Source organism: Chiloscyllium plagiosum, chromosome 2 (assembly GCF_004010195.1).
Source record: "Chiloscyllium plagiosum isolate BGI_BamShark_2017 chromosome 2, ASM401019v2, whole genome shotgun sequence".
Classification (NCBI taxonomy): domain Eukaryota; kingdom Metazoa; phylum Chordata; class Chondrichthyes; order Orectolobiformes; family Hemiscylliidae; genus Chiloscyllium; species Chiloscyllium plagiosum.
In genome coordinates this window covers 135,600,912-135,611,201 of record NC_057711.1, presented here as the reverse complement: position 1 = coordinate 135,611,201, position 10,290 = coordinate 135,600,912, and positions in this window count along the sequence as shown.

Sequence of the window (10,290 nt, the reverse complement as noted above, 5' to 3'; positions counted from 1 at the left end):
CCACTACTGCGGACAGCTGAAACTGACAACCGGGAGCGGCAGGGACAGGCCACTATAAATGTCGGAGGAAACACCACAGAAGCGCTTCACAGGAGGCTCCCAAGCACTGAGGATGTCACCTAGACAGGGGACGAAACGTTTGCAACAAAAACTTCCAGCTCGGCGAACAGAACCACAGCAACGAGCACCCGAGCTACAAATCTTCTCACAAACTTTGAACATGGTTATATTCCTACATGTAATTGCCCCACAGTATGAATTTGTCTACAAAAATATTCTAAGCTACAATGGGTAACTTCTTGCAAAAAGTGCCATAATGCTGGTACAGTCAGGCTGATGTGTTCATCTTGGCCTCAGCGAAAGAGGAGAAACTTCATTTGTCCAAGGAAATGCTTAAAAGGGTGAATGATCATACTGTTAAGTTGCAAAGAAGCAACTGTGTGCTTTTGTGTAAGCTGACTTCTTTGGTCTGATAATCAATGAGAAAGAGAATAGTCAGTTAAAGAGAGGATAGATATGATCGTCAATGTTCCTGAACCAAAAACAAAGTCTAACCTTAGATCTTTCTCAGCTTGTTTCGATATTACTTTTGATTTTAGCTTCAGTTTGCAACATTCTTCACTCAATTGCAGGAGCTGTTGAAGGATGTTGTGAAATGGGAATGCACTAAGGGACAAAATGCTTCTAATGCATGTTGCAGAAACTTGACTAGTCATGCACTACTCATTCATTTTGAAATAGGTTGTGACCTGGAGCTAGAATGTGGTCCTTCAAAATCTGGAGTAGGGGACAGCAATCAGTCATATCATGAATGATGGTCAAGAGAGGGTTGCAGCATTTACATTATACATACTGACCAAGAGCAGATGTAACCCCGTGAAGGTTGGAAAGGAATCATTTAGAATCATCCTCAGAAGCAAAACATTTTATTGGTTTTCATTGGGCAGAGATTTGATACTCATGACAGAATATAAACCTCCCTCAGCTATTCTGAGTCCACTATCTGCAACACTGAAAATGACAATGTCAAGATGCAGCAGTATACTGTGCTTCTCTCCCAGCACAACATTGAATATCATAGGTCAAAGGATGATGATGTATCTGAGGCACCATCAGATGAAATATCAATGTAGGCCACAAAGTTGAAAGCTCCAGAATTGGAATAGTGGGTAAGGATTTTTTCAATTCTGGCTGCGAGACCTGGCACATTCTGAACCTTGACCTGACCATCTACCCTCCCTAGGAGAAAGTGAGGACCGCAGATGCTGGAGATCAGAGCTGAAAAATGTGTTGCTGGAAAAGTGTAGAAGGTCAGGCAGCATTGACCTGACCATCTACCCTCCCTAGGAGAAAGTGAGGACCGCAGATGCTGGAGATCAGAGCTGAAAAATGTGTTGCTGGAAAAGCGTAGAAGGTCAGGTAGCATCAAAGGAACAGGAGAATCGATGTTTCGGTTCCTGAAGAAGGGCTTATGCCCGAAACGTCGATTCTCCTGTTCCTTTGATGCTGCCTGACCTGCTGCGTTTTTCCAGCAACACATTTTTCATCTACCCTCCCTGACCAGCCCTGAGGACTCCATCACTTACCTGGCACCTTACTCACCTGGCAACCTGCTCTCTTGACACCTTTTTGCAGCTGCCACTCCAACTCCATGCTACCCTACATACACATTCTCTCACAGGAGCTGTCAAAGCAGCTGGCTGTGCAGTTGGGCATTTAAGTCACAGAATATGGAATATTCTACTGTGATAAAAGAGCCAAGGTTTATGTTCCCCGATTGTCCTGCACTACAAGGGAATGTTTGGATTTCAGATACGCTCCGCATTTCTGAAGGAGGTGGGACCAGAATTACTGGTCAGCACTTACTGGTGATCAGACCAAATGGAAAAAAAGTTACAAGTAGGAGAGGTATGAGCAATCCGACAGAGATCTCCCATTCTGCAGAATATCCGAGCCATGATCTTTGCAAGTCAGAACCTGAAACCAGAGTCCCAATTCTACACCAAAAGTTGTACAAAGGTCAGGAAGTTTCATGGGTCAGCTGTTAGACTTAATTTAGCAATTTGAAATAAAGTAAGAAAAGCATTGCTGATTTGACAAATATGGTTGTTCCTAAAGATTTGTTTTAGTTTTGAATGTGTATGTTACTGTAACGCTAAATTGTTTATTAAACTAAAAACACTTACTCACTGGAAGGGGAGAAACAGAATAATATATTCAGATGTTATTAGCATGCTCAATGTGTGATGACTTTAATATACATGAGGTCTAACCTTATCAGTATCTGTCTCTCTTTACAAGTTGCTCCCAATTTGAATATATTCAGGATTCCCTGTGTTCCATGACTGCAGGTGCAGGATCTGTCAAAAGACTTCATTCCTGACAGATTTTCTTTGTGTGTTCTGACTTTTGTAGCGCAAAATTGTGCACAGTTCAGTCTTGGCTCATTAACATGAAATACTCTGCCATTCACGTTCAATGTGCGGCTTTAGATGAGCCTGAACCTTAACTGTTTCCCAGGTGGGAAGCAAGGAAACAATGACATCGTTGGTCTGGATCTTACGTTCCCTTTGGTAAGTGTCAATTTTGTTGAGCTTCATGGAGAGTTCCTCTCTGTGACTATCTCTGCTACCATTATCATCCAAAACTCACCTCAGTAACTACCTAGCCTCTCATCTGATGCTGGCCTGATTCTAGCACTCACTGTGGCTGGAGGAACTTGACACTGCCTGCATATCCCAGAATGGACTAGCATTACTAACAGTGGCATCATCTTTAAACTGCCATAATAATTGCCCGTGTGCCCTGAGGTGAAGACTGACTGTGGATTGGAAATGTGGCATTCTGATGTAGAGAGGCTGACGTGTATTAGATGCAGTTGGAGAGGGCAACCATCAAGAGAAATGTCTTTGCAAGGGTAATGATCAATGCTATTACCAGGTACGTTGCCTAAGTAGGTATACCTAATGCCAAGTGCTAGAAGCCTACTGTCCAAATAACCCCATGATAGCCATCATTTTGGAATTAAAAGTCACATAATTCTGCAATCATTCGTCAATGGGTAAGAAGATGAAAATTATTGGCCATTCTGTGGAATGCATCAATCTCTATTTATGCGAGTGGCTGAAATTTCAGAACATCCTTACCCTAGCTTAACAAAACTATCGAAGGCTGTGGTGACCTTCGCTGCAATTGGTATTATATTGGTAAGTTTCTAGTTCAGGCTGCTTACAGGTATATCTGTAGCAGATGGTACAGCTTTACCAGCTGGTGCCTCATTGATCTGGAGCTTGTGGAGGTATTTGTCTTCTTTCTTTGCCAGCTTGATGTGCCAGGGCCAGCTACCGTGCTTGGTAACATTACAGCAGGTGCTGTATACTGGCTCGGATGCATGTTCATTTCCATGGCATGCCTTATTTCAGCTCATATCAATTCAACCAGAAAAGTTGTATTTGGAGCATACTGCAAACAATCCCTATCATTAATTTTAACTTGGCATGGTGACCAGAATAAAGGTACTGAAGCCTTCAGCTTGATACTTTGCTGTAGTGAAAATTTGAATGTGAGAAATAATTTTTAAACTGTTGTTGTCCCAATGAGCTCTTGTAAAAGTTACCATTTGATTAGCTCTACTGGTAATTAGTCTTAGACATTAAAAGGTTTGGACAATTTCCCTTTTGACCTAAATGCTATGGATTCACAAAAAGTTTGTAAGTTCCAAAGTTTAAAAAGTTAAAATAAACTTGAAATGGCAAACAAAAAAAAAGTACTCATGAGAGTTTAGTGGGACATGGGGCTTTCCTTGTTTAGTCAGGTAGCCGAGCAAATTATGCAGTACAACCAAGTTATAGTAAGATCTTCAGCAAACAGTAAATGTTTGCAAATAAATTTAGAATCTGACAGGAGCCATCTCCACTTAATTTCCCTGCCTTGCCTTGCACACATAGTAATTTCACTGACCAAGTAAGATTAATATGCATTTACCTCTCCAAACCATTTTTAATCTGACGTTTATGTAACTGGTTGCTAAAAGCTCAAGTTGCACCATTGCAATTATTGCAGGTAGAAATCTATGTGAAACATTGTATCTTTTTTTTAATGCAAGGTTCTCATTATAATTCAGAGCATTCAGCACAGTAAGAATTATCATAAGGATTATAGGTAGAGTTGAAAATGTTGTGCATTGTAGTCACCAATTGAGCATTCAGGTGATGAATTTCAAATCATATTCAATGCTTCAAATATCGGGCTGAATTTTCCAAGAAGTGGCTGTCACAGTTAGATTGGTAGCCCAGACTGACATACTTTTCTGCCATTGGACAATCCAGGCCATCTCTTTCAGATGTATCCAATAGATTTTTAAGCTGCACTGTGACTTTTCTATGTTAAGGTGTGGAGGTGCTGGTGTTGGATTGGTGGACAAGATCAAAACGCAAATGACACCAGGTTATAGTCCAACCGGTTTATTGAATTTGCAAGCTTTCAGTGTGCTGCTCCTTCCTCAGGCATGGTGTGACGGGGAGGTAGTGGAGCCCAACCACTTGCCATTTCAAATAAACCTATTGGAATATAATCTAGTGTCGTTAGATTTTTGATCTTTTCTATGTTAAAGCAGCTGAGAGCTACTTTCTTAACTGCACAGAGCAATCAAGGAAAGGATTTGTGATTCCCAAAAGTGGGGCAAAGATATTACGGAATCCCTACCTCTTTGAGGTAATTGGAGGATAGTATGTCTCTTGTGAGTGGCATTGTCACTCAGTAGTTAGCACTGCTGCCTCACAGTGCCAGAAACCGAGGTTTGATTCTACCCTCAGGCAACTGTGTAGATTTTGCACATTCTCCCTGTCTCTATGTGACCTTGCTCTGGTTTTCTCCCACTGTCCAAAGATGTGCAGGTCAGGTGGATTGGCCATGGGAAATGCAAAGTTATGGGGGATAGGGTCAGGATGTGGGTCTGGGTGGGCTGTACTTTGCAGGGTCAGTGTGGACTTGAATGGCCTGCTTCCACACTGTAAAGATTCTATGATTGAAGTTGAACAGTGTATTAAAGTTCAGGTTGGTGCTTTTGAGAACATTTCAGGTTTTACTAGTGTTTACTGAAACAGTTTTACAGTGTGAAATGTTTGTTTTGTTTCCTTGGTTCAATTTTTAATGTTAGTCCCCCTCCCTTCTGACTCAGTACACCCCAATCACTTGGTCCCTCTAGTTCTGCCCACCATTCTGCATTGTATCCACATTATTAGCATTGGAAAACCAAGACAATGTGATGTTGATTACTACCCTGAAGTAGATAGTCAAGAATGAATTTCTTTTTCATTCTTTCACAGGACATAGGGATCACTGGTTTTCACCCTGGTTTTGTTTCCCTTCCATAATTAAACAAAGTGATGGTGATCTGTCTTCCTGAACCACTGCAGTCCATATAAAGTAGATACATCTGTACTGCTTTAAGGAAGGGACCTCCAGGTGGTTTTGACCTGGTGACAGTAAAAAAACAGCAATACAGTTCTATGTCAGGATACAGTGTGGCTTGGAGAGGAGCTTGCATGTGATGGTGCTCCTTTGCACCAGCTTTCTTTGTCCTTCATGATGGTAGAAGATCTGGGCTTAGCAGGCACTGACGAAGAAACCTTGTTGCTGCAGTGGATCTTGGAGATGATACACACTGCTGTCACTGTGTCTTGGTGGTGATGGATCAATTTGTAAGTTGGTGCTTGGGGTTAATTCACCAGGAATGGTTTGTCACTTCACCACCACAAATAATTGGAAAATAAAAGAAGAGCAGTTAATATAATTGTGGGTTGCCAAATACTTGCAGTTCCTGTTCTGTTTGTGTTATATAGAGTCATAGAATCATGCAGCGGGGAAACAAATCTTTCAGTCCGTGCTGATAATAATCCCAAACTAAACTAGTCCCACTTTCCTGCACTTGGCCCATTTCCCTCCAAAGATTTCTTATTCATGTATTTATCCAAACATCTTTTAAACATTGTAACTGTACACATATCCATCACTTCCTCTGGAAGTTCTTTCCACACACAAACCACTCTCTGTGTAAAAACATTGCCCCACATGTCTTTTATAAATCTCTCTCCTCTCACCTTAAAAATGTGCCCCCTCGTCTTGACATCCCCCATCCGAGGGAAAAGACACCTATCATTGACTCTATCTATGCTCCTCATGATTTTATAAGTTCACACTCCTGTGCTTCAGTGGAAAAAGTTTCCAGCCTATTCAACTTTTCCTTATAACTCAAACTCTTTGTTCCCAGCAACAACCTGGTAAATCTCTTCTGAACCCTCTCTATCTGAGTAATATCCTTCCTATAACAGATTGACCAGAACTGGACACAGTGCTCTAGAACAGGCTTCACCACTAGATGAAGTAGATGAGTCAACCATCTCTGATGTAATGTCCATCATGGAACTAGAGAACCAGATAAATTTGCAACGTTGAAGAAGGCTCATCATATCTTATCAGCAAGAGTGGTTTAGCTTGTCCATCTCCTCTGTGGGGGGAGAACTGTGACATGTTTTCCTATTTTAACTTAACAACAAGTTATGAAGAGCTGCAAACTACCAATATTATGACCATGCATTAGAATAGCAACACCATTTAATAAAATAAGAACTTAATGATATCGCAATTACATTAAGTGTTGAAATTTGACGTTTTGTTTGAACAATAGATATTTCTAATTCTCAAGGTACCATTGTCATTTTTGATGATTACTTTTATATTTGCATTATGTTTGTAAAAGAATCAAAGCACAATGGTTATCAAGCAACAAGGTATATTCTCTTGCTTGATAATTTTAATTGTGCAAATAGCATGTTCATCACTCATTCAAGCTTCGTTTGTATTACTGCCCTGTTCAAGTATAAGAACAATCCTCAGGTTTATGATACTCCTGTAACTGGAACTTCCTGTAACTACTTTAGATCGAAAAAAAGTACATTGAGCATTTCCTAGTAGCATGTTAGACAAGTGTAATTGAGAAGTTGATGAGGTGAATTGCAAAGTAACATTACTAGCTGACTTTGCAGAACTTTGGCAAATCCTTTTCTTAAGATTATTTATTCACTGCCACCTGCGAACTAATTTTCTGTACTCGTTTTTTTCTATTTGAGACACTTGACATGATTGGTGTCAGTGTCTGGCTTGGTGAAAGGGAGGCTTGGCAGTATGAAAGCTCTAATACATGCTTTTGTCAGAAAATGCCAAGGTTTCAATGAAAGAAATTGTGCATCACTTGCCCGTGGATCTGGCATGGTGCCCAGAGGACAGAGCTGCCATCTGAGTAGGCATGATGTTACCAATCATGTCTTACACATATTTCGGTAGATTTTTGACTAGTGTGGTGGTTTTTGTGTTTTTATTTCTGCACATATTTAATCAAATCATGGGCCAGCATTATGTCCAATACTTCCACAAATTTTGGCACCAACCACTGACTGATCAGAGTTTTGAGCCAAATCCTTGTCTGAACACCATTAGTACAGATGGAAAGGTATCTTAAAAAAGCAAAACTACTGACCTATGCAGATTATTGTTTCAGCAATTAACTCCAGTAAAAGAAATAGGTAAATATTTGGCCATGAATGAATCCTGTGGACTTATGGAACACGATGAACTGAAATAATCTGTTTGTGACAGTCAAGCGTTCAGTACAAAGGCCCGTAGAAAACAGAGATTTATAATTGAGAGGAACTTTTTCACGCAGAAGTGTGAGGTTGAGGAATTCACTTCCATGGTTGCTGACTGAAACATATAATATATCAAAGATTAGAATTAATAAGTAGGTGCAGAAAAGTAGGTGAAAGGTTGTTAGAATGAGGCACATAATTGGGATTAGAAAGATTGATTTTAGTGGTGAGTAAACAGTCACATAGAATGGTCTGTTTTGGACTGTACATTCATGCATATAACCTGGGGTAGACTTTTGACCTTATCAAATGGTGGTGAGCTACAGAGCCCACCTGATCCTCTTCCACTTAAGCAAAGCAAAGAACATCTAGTGCCAGAGATGTAGCACGGTCTCTGCGAGATTTTTGTCTCTGTCTGAATGATATATAACATAAGTGATTGAGGTGAAATCCACTCCAATGTGTTTCCTCCCAAAGACATGAAAATGCTTGCCATACAGTTTCCCTCATCTCATTCACTGAGAGAGTCCCTTTAAGTTCAACAAAATATACATCAAGATCCCTGTTGGAAATTGAAATTCTGCTGTAACCCATGTATCAGTATTAAATATTAATAATTGCTTCAGTGTTTAACTGACTGCTTTTCATTTTTCAGCAGGTGTTGCTACCTCTTCTGTACTGCATAATCTGCCATAGACCATACAAGGATCTGCTTCAGACAGTGTTCTTAAAGACATCCCTTTGGTCTATTAAAAAAAAATTATGTAAACTAAGCAAAACTGCAGCCCATTTCCACTTCTGTGTGTGGAGCACACAAAAAATCATAATTTGCTCTTTGGGACAGATTGGGGGGTGATGGTGAGGGTATTGATATCACGAGATAGAAGATTTTCTGACTCTCACCTCTGATAACATTTTTTTTGTTAGTTTTCCTGCCTGACTAACTTAATTAGCTCACTCTGGAACTGTGGTAATGTGCACAGTGAATTGCACAGTGTCAGTTCCATATGCTCCATCAGCAAAGGATCTATTTTGGCAGTATTTCGTAGAAGGAAACTGAAATCCCCAGTGTTGAGGAAACTACCTCTTGACTGCAAAGATATGTTGGCTGGAAAGAATAATAATTGGATAATTTCTCTCTGTACATGCACAGCAGCTTCTGTAGGTTGCATGGTAAGCTCAGATCTCCTACATGTCTTGATTCATAGTTTGTAGGCATTTACTGAAATATTTCCCAATCCACGCAGGGATATGAGAAGTCGAGGCTATTAATGTGTCTCGATATTTTGTGACTTATGACTATTCTCATGAAATTTGAAAAGTGTTCTCTCTGCTTTCCCTTTTCCCTATCTAATTTAGCAACTTCAATGACTCTTAACTACCAAGGGGAGGTGCTCAGATGTGGGCAGCATGTTAAATCTCCAAGAAAATGCTGAATCCTGAAACATATTTTGATCTTGTTTTTACCAGTAACCTTGACAAGGCACATTGGAATATCCAATTAATTTAGTGGGCGGCACGGTGGCACAGTGGTTAGCACTGCTGCAAAAAAATGCTGAATCCTGAAACATATTTTGATCTTGTTTTTACCAGTAACCTTGACAAGGCACATTGGAATATCCAATTAATTGCATCTTCAGCCAAAAAGTCCTGATGTTAACCCAGAATTCTGACTTTAAAAACTAACGTACTGATTTCCTGAAATATACAGGTTTCTTTAGAGAGCTTGACAGGTTTAATGCTGAGAGGATGTTTCCCCACATGGGAGATTCAGGGGGTAGAGTCTCAGAATAAAAGGACAATTTTAGAGTGAGATGTAGCATACAAGATGAGTCGGACAATTATGTCCCATTTGGTAGTTTTACCGAATTTCCCTTTTAGGTATTAGCGCTCCTTTATCGTATGTTCATATGAAGCAATTTTCCTGTTTCTTTTAGTCCGTTGAGTCATAAAGCCAGCAGATGTTGGAGCAACTGCAGGCCACTCAGCCCATCGAGTTCTGTCCACCATTCAATGATTTCATAGTTGACCTGATAACCCTCAATTCCACTTTCCTCCTTTTCCCTATAACCCTTCATTCTCTGATTAAAAATCTGTCTATCTTAATCATGAATATGCTTAATGACCCAACCTCTAAAGCCCTCTTGGGTAAAGAATTCTCTAGATCCACTGTTCGCTATGAGAAGAGATTCCTCCTCAATTCTCTCTTAAGTGAGCAGCCTCTTATTCTGAGATTTTGACTTTTGGTCCTGGACTCTCCCACAAGGGGAAGCAATCTTTCTACATCCACCTTGTCAATTCCCTTAAGAATCTTGTATGTTTCAATGAGGTTGCCTCTCATTCTTCTGTTTTCCAATGAGTAAAGGCCTAATCTGCTCAACCTCTCTTCATAAAATCAGCTTTTCATATTTTGTATCAACCTTGTGAACTTTCTCTGGACTGCCTCTAATGCCAATACATCTTAGATGTGGGACTCAAAACCATACAGGGTATCTGTGAAATGACTGGTGCCTTGTAGAGTTTTAGCAAAACCTCCCTATGCCATTTCCTTTGGCATAAAGGTCAATATTCCAATTGCCTTTCTTGTTACCTGCTGACTTGATATATGCTTTTTTGTGATTCATAGATAAGGACCCCAAATCTC